Here is a 14,091-nt window from a genome sequence, read left to right on the forward strand (position 1 = left end):
ATCGCTGTCAGCAGCCGAACTGACTAAAATTGAATAATTAGCTTTTTATTGAGTGCAGTAATAAACACGACTGCCTCCAAGTTTTCAATACAAACATACCCACTTACTGCAGTCGACAAAAAAATAATTGTTCAATTTTAGTTAATTGGGCTGCTCACAGCGATAATTATCATCTCACTTTGTGCCCCCCTGGCCACATAACTTATTTGCACAGGTGGTCTTCGTGTGCGTCCCAGTGCCTAATTTTAAGAAAAGCATAAAGCTTAGTTTTGAACACCCGGTATTATCAGGCGCTGCCGCCAAGCACATGGCTGTATTGGGTAACGTCCTTTTCCTATAAGCTCGAGAAACCGATACCTGGTTTCGCTACAGGTCTTCTTCCTCTTTCTGGGGTTTTATGTGCCAAAACCAGTTCTGATTATGAGGCACGCCGTAGCGGAAGGCTCCGGATTAATTTTGACCATCTGGGGTTCTTTAACGTGCACTACAACGCAAGCACACGGGCATTTTTGCATTTCGCCTCCATCGAAATGCGGCCGCCACGAATCCCGCGATCTCGTGCTCAGCAGCGCAACGCTGTCTGAGCCATCACGGTGGGCTACAGGTGTTGCTCTAGCCGTATAAAACGCGGTTTTATCGTGAGCAGAAACGGTGAATTTCGGTAAATAAGAAAGGCTACTATCATCATCATCATCATTGATAGAAGCTGACCCCCCCCTCAGAAAAAACCTGGATCCGCCCCTGACTAAATCACTCTAAGAACACGCGCTATGTATTCACCGAATATCACTCCCGTTTCTGTAGTTTTCTTGCGCCGTAATTTCTTGTGGTCATGCACCGTGATGTCAAGAAAAAGCGAACCCATATTAGTTTTAAATATCGATTTTCCATGCCTGCGCGAAACTGAAGCGTCACGAATGAATCGAAGTTCGTTGAAAATGACATATCACAGTTCATCCGAGCTGACGTCAATAAAAATTAACAGCACGCCAGCTATTTCTTATTTTCACATAGAAGAAACAGGCCCGTAGGGTTTCGTAATCTCCCCAAAATATTCGGATGGGCCTAGTCGATCGCTCCAGGCGCGCCAGCTGTCTTTGCAGCAAGATGCCGGCGCCACTTGAAGCAAAAAAAAAAAAACACACACACACACACACACACTCCGAAACACACACGTGTGCGTGAGAGCGCAGCCTTTCTCAAGAACTGGCACCCGGTTTTCTCACGTAGCGCCGTCTATAGTCGCTGTATTGCAAACCCTGAGTCAGCGTTAATGCTCCTACCTACCGATCCCCGCCGTCACTACAACTTCGGCAGCAGGATCCCTTCTTCCCGTCGTATTACTCTTCGTTGCTTCCCCATCGGGATAAAACGTGGGGAAGGGAGGTGAAGGGCCATCGACGGCCCGGCACGTTCCCCCGTGACGCGACACCGACGTCACGCCCGGTGACGTCACTCTCTGCGTCACCACCTCCGCCGTCCCATTGACGTCACGGCCCTCGCCGTCTCCCTTCCCCCTCCTCCTCGTCCTCTTCCTTCTCTCTTCTCCTTATCGGTCTCGCTCTTGCTTCTTCTGGCCGTGTTGCATCCCTCCCGGAGCTTGTTTTTAGCTGCAGTCTCGGCGCAGAGACGAAAAAACTCCGGGTCCGAACACGCCCGCGCCCCCTCTCCCTCGTGCGCGTTCCCTTTCTCCGCTCCCGGAGCCCGAGCTGAGCGCGAACCGTCGCTTCGTCGTCGCCGTCAACCCCGTGGCATTTTCGGGTTTCACTCCGCCCAGTGGTTGGCTGGCTCTCTGGCTTACGTTGCTCGCCTGCACTCACTCCTCGCTCGCTCGCCAGCCCGCCCGCCCGCCGCAGAGCGCAGACACTCTCCTCCGGTAGAAGAACGGCGGGCACTTTCGTCCATGTTGCCCGTGCATCAGCAGAAGCAGCCGCGACCGCATGTTTAGTTCGACGCGGACAGCGGAACCGTTCGACGGGTACCGTCACCATGGAGTCGACGAAGGCTGTGGCGTCCTCGACAGGACCGCTGAGAAGCGGGAACGAAGCCGGTGTCGTCTGCTTAACGTCGTCTGCTGCCGCTGCCCGGTGAGAGGGTAAAAAAAAAAAAGACAGCAGCTCCTGCGTCAGGGGCCTGCGCTGTAGTACGAAAGAGAGAGCGATAGCGCGCCGCATTGGTGCCGGGACGCTTCTCGCGCCTAAAGGTCAAACTGCGCTCCAGTCGACGCCGTCGGCGAGGGCGGTCGGCCGGCCGGACGGACGGACGGTTCGGGGATTTTCTGACGTTTTCGACGCGGTTGGATACGACGGCGCCGGGCAGGTGAGTGCATACTTCAATGACCTCTGTTTTTTTTTTTTTTGCGTTTGTGCCGCGTGTATACAGATACGAACCTTGACCTGAAGACCGGCAGGTATGTGCTATTTAGCCTGACTGCAACCGGCCGCGCCGCTTTGGGAGCGCGAGGTCGGTGTACGCACTTGCGAGAACACTACGGGACGGGACTCTAGGGAACCAGTTTGTCGTCGACTCGCGCCCTTAGTTGACATTTTGTTTCGACGATGTCAAGCTCGGCTAGCGATCCGTCTCACGAACGAAAGGAATTTGCGAATACGGGCCCTACGTGTTGCACTCATAAAGGTGTACTTGCAGGTACTTAAATGCCTTCAGTTTGGAGTGTACGTATAGTTTTGTCCCAACAGTGTTTTTTTTTTCTCGTGTGTTTGCGTGTGTAACGAGAACGAACGAGAGTGATATCGGTAATAAAGCGACGACGAGTGGCAGTTGTGTCAAGAGGAAGTAACGCAAGCCTTGAAGTGGCATCAAAATGACACTTTAGGCTTCTCATTTTTTTTCGTTACGTGAAGGCCCTAACCTCATGATTTACAGAAAAAGAATACTGCAAAGCGTCAGAGCGCCCCAAATAATATACTATATAGTACTTGTTTCTGCGAACCCGTTTTGGTTTCGTTACCCAGGTGGTGGACGTATCATGTCATGATACATTGGCTCGCTCATTTCCTACGATTGCTGCAGTTGCCACATGCGAGTACAGTCGAAAGAAACGTGCGCCGCACTCTTGCTTACATTTTTTTTATGAGCAACTTCACCGTATCCAACATTATAGCTACACGACTTCAGAAAATGTGTTGTGACGTCACGGTAACGTCGATGAAGTCAGGTTCGGCATTTCGAGACAATTGGGTATCTAATTTTAAGTGTTTCCAAACCTTTGTACATGCTATGCGTCGTCCAATGTGTGGTGTGCGAATCCACGCCCCAGCGAAGTTTGCCTCCGAATAACAGGACATGATCTCGAAGGCTACGCTTTTGCTGACTGCATGCGCCGGAAGTGATTGCGGAGCCGGAAACACGTAATGACCGCCACGTGTGTACACACGACTTGGTAGGCGCGAGAAGCGCGTGGTACAGCATCTACAACTTCGAAAATGCGTCAGTGACCTCTTTAAGCAGAAGGCGTGAAGGCAATATCGAGCAAGATAAGATCTCAGTGACAACGATATGTGAAAGGAATGCGTGAATGACGCTGCAAAATTGAAGACATATCGATAACGGCGACCCCACGCGGAAGTGTGACCTAGCTGACGTAAGAAGGTCCACGTGTTTCAGTTTCCTTCGAACGTTGTACGCGTACGATAATTTACTGCCAGGAACGTCACGTGGGTCTCAACATTCCTGAGCTGTTCGTAACGGGAAAGCGGCGTGCACACGGATTTCAAATAAATGAAATTGCACGAAGACCCCGCAAGGTGTTACACGACAAGATCACGTACCGAAAGAACTGCATTTTTCGGGGGTTTTACGTGCCAAAACCAGTTCTAATTATGAGGCACGCCGTAGTGGAGGGCTCCGGATTAATTTTGACCACCTGGGGTTCTTTGACGTGCACTACAACGCAAGCACACGGGCATTTTTGCATTCTGCCATATCTAAAGAGTTGTATACAACATTGACGGTTCCGTAAAGTTAAGTGTAAGTGTGGGCTAACTGATTCCGTATATCATGGCGACCAGCGCTTTAGAACGAAGGACTGTGCCCGCGTCCCCTTCGTTCAAAGTTTACGCGATACCAAGTGTGCGCTTGAAACGTCAAGCGAACATCAACGTACCGAAGGTGTTCGTAACACGAAAGAGCCGTGCGCACATATTTAAAAGAAATGAAATGCGCGAAGTGTTACACGACGAGATGCCCGTCACTTATCTGTCGCGAGGCGTAGATGCCGCTTTGGAATTGCTATGGCTACGGCGGCAGCTGACGATTTTGGTTCCGTGGTTTAAACTTATATTCTTACGATTGATATTACGAGTGAAGATACTAAATTAAAGGTCTTGCTCAGTTAACGAACTTATTTGTTTCAGCTTAATTGCTTTAATTTCTTCTAAAGGTTAAGCGTAAAGTTTTCTAAAAAGAGAGCATACTCTGCCAGCGATCCTACGTTTGTTATACTGGTCGGTTAGCAAAACAACTTTTTTCTGTAGATGACGTCGTACCTCAAACGTTTCAATTCTCGAAAATGCTGCATGATGTGATAAAATAACTAGCATGTGACCATGTGAATTACTTAACAAGCTTTGTACGTGCTCCAATAAACTTCCCCTATACTAGTAGTGCAGTCGGTAGAATTCGGAGTTATCTCTCAAATGCAACGAATTTCAATCATAATCGGTTCACCAGGTTGTCTAATGAGACCATTCGCGCGTTTTACACGTATCGCTCTCAAATGCAACGAATTTCAATCATAATCGGTTCACCGGTTGTCTAATGAGACCATTCGCGCGTTTTACACGTATCGAAATAGGTGGTGTCCGAAATGCACGCCCCAGTGACGGCTTCTTAGTGCCTGATATCGAAGGCTAAGCTTTTGATGACTGCAAACGCCGGAAGTGATTCGTGAGCCGGGACCATGTCATAGGTGCCATGTTCTTAGACACCACCTATTGGGAAGTCAGAATTGCTCATGAGGTAACGCTTCCTCTTAAAGAACAACGCGATTGGCCCATGCTGGCATCCTTCAGTGCTTTCCAACCCCATTAGTCCTGCAATGAAATGAACCATGATAAAACAGCAAACCACGACCTATATGAAACATTAAGTTCACCGCCACTTTCGCTTTTCTTAACGATGTCGGCGTCTTTTAGGTTTCAACTTACTTACTAGATAGTACGAAACTGAGTCGATTATCTCCCACAAAGCGAGATGGTCACTCCTTAGCAGCCATCTTTCGCAAATGCCCGCACGTGTCCAAGACTGACGGGTTGTCACTGGCCTTCTCCTGAGCATGCGCAGATTTGTGTCCCAATTCTTTTCGGTCATTGCGCGACCTTTAAGTTGATAGTCGGCGTTCTTTGTTGTCCATTTCGTTCCTGCTAGTGTCCGCGTGTTGGTACGCCTGCCTGCAGTATAACATGAACAGACACACATCGTGCTCTGTTATCAGGATCAGCCCAGTCAAACACACCTCTTATTACATTGCCTCCGGGATCGGGCCGCCTTCATTCTGCGTCGACACCAAGAGCGAAGGCCGGCGAGTGTCCGCTAAATGCTATTGCATTTAAACATTGCGAGGCAGGCTTACTTAGCATACTTCATAAGAACAGACATTTGGGCGAGTTGGTACAGATACACGGTGGAACTATACAGCGCAACTTTTACGCAGACCGTATAGGACAGGAAGACACACACAAGCGCTGATTGTTGAAGCTCACCACATTCAGAAAGCACTAGGACAGATGCATCAGCCATTCATCAATCGCATTAACAGAAAAAGAAATACAGTATCTTGGCAAGTGGCAAACTCGTTCATTGTGTGTGCACGCGGAACGGAGCGGCATGTGCAAGATGAAGATTTTCTTTTGTTGCGCATGAGTTTTTAAATCTTTTCTTGTGTGCTGCATTGTGGTAATTTTTCCGTATATATGTCTCTGCGTTTTCAATAAAAATTAGCTGCGAGTTCAACGTGTATGTGTGTGTGTGTGTGTCTTCCTGTCCTATGGTGTGGCGTAAAACTTGCGCTGCATATTTCTATCTTAGCATACTTAAAGCACAAATTAGACGCGCCAATTCAGCGGACGCTGAATGAACGCGGGGTGAACTAACGATTGCGCTGTTTTTTTCTTTCCTTTGTTTCTTTTTTTGCTTTCTCGATTATGCCGCACCCGTTTGAAGCGTCGCTTTTACGTCCCGACTATTGTGCACGCTGGACGCGAGAAACCTAAATCTATCTTCTTGCACGAACTGTATTTCGCGACGTAGAATGCCGCGGCAGGCAGGGGGCGCCACCGCGTATCGCTGGCGCGTCACGTGCTATACTATCCTGATATCCTGCAAGTTTCTGGGATGCTTCGCGCCACCCCGCGCTTCAAGTTGTCACGACTCCTTCCTTCGACCACGTTGTTCATAGGAGGAGAAAAAGGGGAGGGAATGCCAGGGATGTTAGCCAGTGTAAATACCAGCTTGCTATACCTGTGCTGGGGAAAGGGTTAAATGGAATAAAAGGTGATAGGATAAATTTACAAATGTAAGGGGGGGGGGGATGCACACAATAAGCGCGACTGCAACGCGCTACAACTTTCAAAGTAGGTCGGACAATTCACAAATCCTTAAGAACTTGAGCAGAACATCCACTTCCTTGAATGCCGAAACCCGTCTCCATCCATGGACCAGTGTTCTATCGAACTTTTTCCTCAGTCAAGGGGCGATCGTCCATTTTTTTTTTTCGAGCGTGGTCGCGATCACTTTTCTTGCCTCACTGTAACGAGGACAGTCACAGAGGAAGTGCTTGATCGTCTTCTAGCGCATCCACAGTTGTCGGCAAGCCGGGCTATCGGTCATTCCAATGCGGAAGGAATAGGCGTTCGTGAAAGCCACGCCGAGCCACAAGTTGTTCAATAAACGCGACTAGATTCCGTCCTTCGAATATTTCGGCGAATACTCCAATTTTAGATTCTCAGAGAAAGTTGGCTAAGACCATCGGCATGGATTTTATAATTTCAAGCGATATGTCGTCGCTGGTGTTAAACTATACTGCGAGATCCAGTTGTGCTTGATGCGAGCGCGTGAAATGTGAACGACAGACATGACGGTGGCATGTCGAAGATGGTGACAAAGGCTGAAAAAAAAATGTTTTGGCGCTTTACTTGCCAAAACCAAGATATGAGGCACACTACAGGGGAAGACTCCGTATTAATTTTGACCATCTGGGAGTTCTTTAACGTGCACTTCAATTTAAGCACACGAGCGTTTTTTGCATTTTGCCTTCAATGAAATGTAGCCGCTGGAGCCGAACCTGCGACCTCGAGCTCGGCAGTGTACAACGCCATAGACACCGGGCTACCGCGGCAGGTGACAAAGGCGTGACGACCAATTTTTGGTGACGAGGGAACGACCGCGATATAATGGCGATGACGGCGTGACAAATGCGAAGAAATGACAACGACGGATCGACGGCGACGGTTTTGGCAGTGTCCGTGCTCACGCCACCGGCGGCGCTTCTATATGGGCCAGATAGCGCCCACACAGAAAAAACCGGGGAAAGTACCGCAAGAATCCCCATCGCTTCCAAAAAACAAAACAAAAATATGCAGATCACACGCACTGCGCCAATCAACGTTGGTATGAGGGCGACGGTGACAATGAGATGACGACGACGATGACATGCATGACGGCGACGAAGGCACGAGGACCTGACGTCATCAATACGTCACGACGACGGCGGCCACTCCTGAAGGCGGTGCGCCGGGTATCAAGGCGATATGGACGCATGCGTGTGGAGGGATTGAGGCGAACAATGCTTCGCATTAAAAAACAGCGCAGTAGCGACAACACGGGTTTTAGACTCGGCGACCGGACATCACCAGCGCGTCGAAGATGAGTATTGACCTGAAGCACCGGAAGAAACAATGAAAGATCACACAATAGGCAAATACACCCACTCTTGTGTATAGATGTCGCTCTTGCTCCCGACGCTGTAAAATCTACGGGACATTACTACAAGTTCAAAATCATAACGTGACGAGGTCGTAAATTCAGAGTACGCACTCGTCATCTATATATATAAATAAATATAAAAGCCTATTAGGGCACATGTTTTCATTTCGAAATACTACGCAGCCGATGCTCAAGGCACGTCCAATTACTAGTAAACTTGAAGAGCGAAGGAAGATCAGGGACGACGAGGGCGGACACGGATAAACACTGGATCGTGTCTTCTCCAGTCTTTCTTGTTTTTACTTGGCGCTTTAAGTTTACTAGCGGTAGGATATACCAAGTAGCCCGCTCTCGAGTCTTGCTTGATATCCAATTACCTGGCGCCCAGGGACCACCACTCGTTTTATGAAATATTTGTTCCCAAAATCTCATACATATATCTACGTTCGTGTTCCGCATAGTTCTGTCCCGCAGGAAGTAAGGCGTAGAGACTGCTGGCAAAAAAAAAAAAAAAAAAAAAAAAAAAAAAAAAAAAAAAAAAAAAAAAACTAAGCGGTATGTCAGTGCATTTCGCGGTAAGTTCGTGGAAGGATGGCCGTCGTGTAACACCTGTCCAAATTAGAAGGCTGTGCGCTCGGAGGTCTAATATTGTGGGATGTTAGGAACGACTTCAGTGACTCGTTTTACGCGCCTCTGTGATCTTAGCAGGAACGAGCTGACGCGTTACGACTTACCACATAAGCCTCCGTTAACTGCACACACACACAAGACTCACGGTGAAAGGGGGTGAAACGACACTTTGCATATTATAGTGGCGCACCTTGCATACCAAGTTGCTGCTGTATGCATGACCAAACATGCAGGAAGTGCCCGATAATTATTCAAACACTAATTGCTGCCCAGATAAAATGTAGAGGCCTGCAGATCGGACTTCCTTTGATAGACAACTATGAGGCACATAATTACCGGTCTCTTTTCATCCAATAAAGCATGTCAAGGGCAGATGCAATTAAGCCCACAAAACCCAAGGTGCAATTTCCTAATTGTGTATTTAGATAGCCAGTTCTAATGTGGTCTACCTTTTCATTTGTCTGCAGTTATCATATGCTACCACAAAAGTTTGGCACCTCAAAATACCGATCTTAGCGCGGGAAACCTAATTAATGAAAAACGCAGTGTAGAGTTTTTGAACACACTGCATGAGCGAAGTTTCATAGCTCAGTAAATAAATTACTAATTAATTCATTACTACACTAACTTAATTAGCTCAAATAACATTTCTTTTTGCTTATAACGTACTCTCCAGGGTCAGAAATAAAGGTAATCGAGTTTTTCTGAATCTTTCTTGATGTGGAATGGTGTTTGCTGATCGTGGGGTTAATTTCGCTCGTACCACAAACGTTCGTTATACGGTCAGAAACGCAGTAGCCCACTTGTCAGAACACATGTTTATTGCATCTTGCAATAAAACGAAAGAAAGGCACTTGCGTGGCCGCCAACTAATCAATGACGTCACAGAACCCACACATGTGCACATACGTCCCATCGCAGAATCGAAGAGGCAACAATCCAACTCCTCAGTGACGTCACAAAGGGCCGCACAAACGCATTTGTCCTATCTAGATGTGACGACACAACACGTTCCGTTAGGCTTGGGGCATAATGTACTTCGGTTGCTGGCCACAGTCAGCCGACGAGAAACCGCTTAGAAGATTAGTGTTTGCGTTAGGGCTAGTACATACTTGTTTGTACTTGTACCCACTTGTACTTATATCATACTTGTACTTAATAAGCAGCGCTGCAAAGTTGAAACATACGCAGAGACGAACACGGCCCAGATTTTGGTTTGCGAACATGATGCTGTTCGTGCGCTTCGTCTGTACTGTTTTCGTCCCTGTGTATCAACTTTGCAGTGCTGCTTACAATACAATATAATAAGTACAGTACAATAAGTACAAGTACGCTTACAAGAGCTTGCTGCGGGCGTAGTTCGCGTACTGTACCGCGGTATTTCTATTTTCGCTCCCCGAAACAAAACTCACCTAGAGGAGTCGTTTATTGATGCTCAATGACATAAACGCCAATCGAGGAAACGGGACTTCCTCATTTCCTGGCGGGATGCAAACGCCGAAGTATTATCGACAAAATTTCAGATGCGAACGATAACGAAACTATACTCCAACGCGTTGTTTCGTGTCCAGGATCACCTGCTGCATTTTGTAACAGTACCTTAAGTCAGACTAGAAAACGTGTACTCGGAACTACTTCATGCTTAGAAGCCAGCTACCGAGGGATTACATGTCGCATTTCCGTGCAATTGCGTGTAAAAGTTCTTATCAGTCATTTCCTTTTCTATTTTAAGCTAACGCCTATGGTACATGTATGATGTCCTATTTCACGTCCAATTTTCAAATTCGCGGCTACGGTTGGACAACGCTACGTAACAAGTCTAAGAAAATAAACGGGACGTACGCTGTTTCGTCGTTTATTTATTTTTGTTCCGTATATTTCTTGCGTTTATTTTTGTGCATGCGTGTTACGTCTCGCTGCCCGAACGAATCCTGCACCTATCAATCCTGCACCTAGTTGCCCACCTTTCAGTCATTCCGCACCTTTGAAAATGGTCAGTTCAATGTAAAAGTGCAGAACCGTATACATGAAATAATATGCATATGTGTTCTACTATATCTTTGCGTGGGGCATGTGAAAATCACAACGTCTTCCGAACGTACCCTGGTGTGCATTGTTTCCGCAACTGGCATCTTCATTCATTTCGCTATAAGACGTTATTTACTAGAAGACAAAGTGCCCCAAACTTCCATATATATATATATATATATATATATATATATATATATATATATATATATATATATATATATATAAACTTTCGCGCCGAAGCCCCACACCTGAATTTTTTTTCTTATTTGGGCCAGATTGGCTTATTAAACGTTCTTAAAACTTGCTGTGTTCAGTCTATGGCTCTTCCAGAATACCAATGTAGTCCATCTTTACCGACAAAAATATTAAACAAGACCTGAGCAGACGGCCCTCAAAATCCATGACGTCATGGCGAAGGTGCGAGAACTTCACCGTGGCGTCGCCACCATCGTTTCGTTCTTGTCTAGTCCGCCAAGCCTCTTATCACGGCGAGAGTTGCTTTTCTTTGCTATCGCAGAATGGTAATCGACGAATACAGCAAAAAATTATTTTTCTCATTTAACGGACCTTCAACAATGCCGTCGCATTATAGAGCGTTTACGAACTCTACATGATAGGCTGTGTGAACAAGTTATCGGCAGGGCCTAAGCAAGCGCTGTCCTATATCTGTAAAACCGTATATTTGTAAGACCGTATAACCAACACCGCATATCCGCATAACCAACATCGCTCCGGCACCCACGGAAGAGCGACATCTTCGAATCACCTTTCGGCCCCGACGAATTGACAACTCGTCGCAACTAGGCACAACCTTTTAATGCCTTTTTCGCGTCCGAACAGCTGCGGATGACAATCTCGCACTCAACGATTATAAGCTCGCCATTGACTGACAGGTCAAGGCGACAGTTGAAACGCCACGACTGACGTCAGTCAGCGGCTTTCTGCGCAAATTCTACAAGCGACCCTCAGTCGCGTCTTCGATTTCAACCTATAAATCTTCGGTTGTCCTTTCTCCTCGAGGTCTCACTTCATACTTTTTTTTTCCCGCTTCGGCAATGTCTCCGTTGTTTGGGAAAAACGGAAGGGCGTAATGCCAGGCAAGGCTATCACCGCCACATCAGCCGTCCCACCTCTGTCATCGACAAGCGGGGGTGACAGAGACGGACAAAGAAGTGGAGGGTGTCATGGGCCTCTCCCGCACGTAGGAGCCCTGGCCGACGCCTTGAAGCTGCCAACCCGTCGTCGGCGCGTTCGATAAATGGGACGGCCCTCTGTCCTTTGCCTGTGTTGTGCTACGCCCGCCCCTGCCCTGTATTCAAGGTCTGCCACGTGCGTGGCAGTTTTTTTTCTTTTTTTTAAAGTGCAAGCGATGTTATTTCTCTTTTTCCAATGGGTGTATACCTATTATGTCCGGCTTTCAAATTTCCATTTCATGGTCGTCTGCTTAGCTCACGTTTCACTTCTGCGTGTTCGGGTTGTCTGCCTCTGCTCGTCTGTTCTGCGAATTTGCTATTGTTTGAAATTGATAGGTTCGTGCAGACGACAGACAAAGGGACATCTGACGGTACAGACGGACAGAAGCAGACGGGGACAAACGTTGTCCGTCTGTTCTGCCAGTTTCCGTCTGTCTGGTCGATTCGTTCACTGTCCGTAGTTTGCGCGTACCTGTCCGTACTACATTTCATCTCACTGAGCAGCAGGCGATGAGAGATAGCATTTTTTATTGCGATAGCAATTATATGGACACTCCAGGCGGATTTTTGCCGTCACCGTGAGGTTCCGCATGAAGTCCAAGGGCGATAAAATCGTCGCCGAGCGCCGTATGCTGTACGTGAGAGTGAAAGCGTGCGAGGGTGAGCCGGCGATCGCGGCCCAATCTCGCCCACGCAGAAGAGGGAGGCTTACAGGAAACGCGTCGTTTTCAGTCGTGCGAAAGGTCGTGGGGGGGGATGGGAGTGGGCGCCGGCGTTGTTCTCCGACAGCAACTGCGCATTTCGCGACCGCGCGCATGAGAACAACCGATCGCGGCTCAATCGCTCGCGTGCAGAGAGGCAGGCAGCGAGGGAGGGAGTGGCGGCGGCGTTTGACTCTGGCACCAACTGCGTACTTTGCACGGTCGCGCGCGCCTTATCTTGAAAGCAATCTGCAGGCGGCTCATACCTTTATGCGTGCGGTGTTCTGGTCGCTGAGTTTGCGTTGAAGCGAGACACAGCACGAAGGTAACTTCTCTCGCTGCTGCTGCCGCCGCGCTTACTCACGCCAGCGATTTTACAGCGAGTGTCCGAAGTTATCGAGTGTGATGTGTTCATGTTTGCCTACGCGCGCTGACACCACGCTTGTTAATTTAGTTAGAAAGCGAATGTTTCCAAGTTTATACGGCTGATGAAACTACTATGCTTACGTCGTTTAGCTATCTACAAACTTGCTATCGGAATGCGATGCTTCGCCTTTCGGGCGAAACTGCGGCTCTTTTTTCTCCTCGACCGCACTACACCCGCCCCCTGGTCTGTATTGAAAGTGTGGCGCGTAGTCTGCCCCCCCCCCCCCCCTTTTTTTTTTGTTCATAGCTATATTATCTTTTGCCAGGGCTTTGCTCGTGTTTGACTCCCACTTGTTCGGTACTTTTGAAAATGTTACTACAGCGAAGCTGCATATGGCTAGCGGATTCGTTCGTCCGTCGCCTGTACGCAGAAACTATCATCAGCAATGGCTCGAGCGGCGTCGTCTTCTTCCCCAGCTGGCTCCATTGCCGCTCATCATTCCAGCGTAGAATTTCACTTTTCTGTCGTCGTAATAGGGAGGCCGCGTTTATGGGGGTAAGAGCCGTTCATTGCCTTACATGACCGACAGATTTAATTTTGAAGCAATATAATTTTGAAGAATCGCAAGCGACAATGCGACAACGGCGGACTGCGGGCATACCGTCAGTGACGTCGTTCTCTCCGTGGCAGCCGAACGTGTGTGTGAACGTGTGTAAATAGACAGTTTAAGCGGACAGCGACCAGCTTAAGTCTGGCTACAATCCTGACGAAGCCCGCAAGAAACACAGCTTCGCACAGACAGCATCAGTCAAACGATGCAGGCTACTTTTTCTTGCCGGCCAAACAAGATGGCGGCTGGGCATAATGCTTGGGAACTACGACGGGAAGGGTTGCCTGCGGACAAGAAAACGTAGTCTCGCCATCTTGTGCCATTAATGTCAACTACGTGGTCACTTTCAAAAGTTACCACGCGCAAAACAATCGCCACATTAAGTGCTTTTTCTTAGCTTCTTTTTCTCGACGCGGGGTGGCGCCAGTAGCGGAAAGCCTTCCAAAGTGTTCCATTATCGGCCCGAAGTTTTTTTCTTAGTTGCCGACGTTGACGATCTCCAATGCTGGCCAGAACAGAGACGCACACCATGCGTTGGGATGAAGGGCAGTGACGAACAATCCCATTCCATGTCTACAAATGCAGATATATTTCTACGGAACGTCTTCAAGTTGG

The 14,091-nt window shown here is 48.1% G+C and overlaps 1 protein-coding gene across 1 annotated transcript in view; it reads left to right on the plus strand.

The window, feature by feature from the left end:
• The first annotated feature begins 1,750 nt into the window (after positions 1-1,750).
• LOC119453222 (serine/threonine-protein kinase SBK1-like) overlaps positions 1,751-14,091 on the plus strand; it is a 67,710-nt gene continuing 55,369 nt past the window's right edge. Inside the window, exon 1 of the mRNA XM_037715246.2 lies at positions 1,751-2,319. The gene's annotated coding sequence lies outside the window, so the exon portion shown is untranslated. The remainder of the gene's footprint in view (positions 2,320-14,091) is intronic.

This window comes from Dermacentor silvarum, chromosome 5 (genome assembly GCF_013339745.2).
Source record: "Dermacentor silvarum isolate Dsil-2018 chromosome 5, BIME_Dsil_1.4, whole genome shotgun sequence".
Lineage (NCBI taxonomy): Eukaryota > Metazoa > Arthropoda > Arachnida > Ixodida > Ixodidae > Dermacentor > Dermacentor silvarum.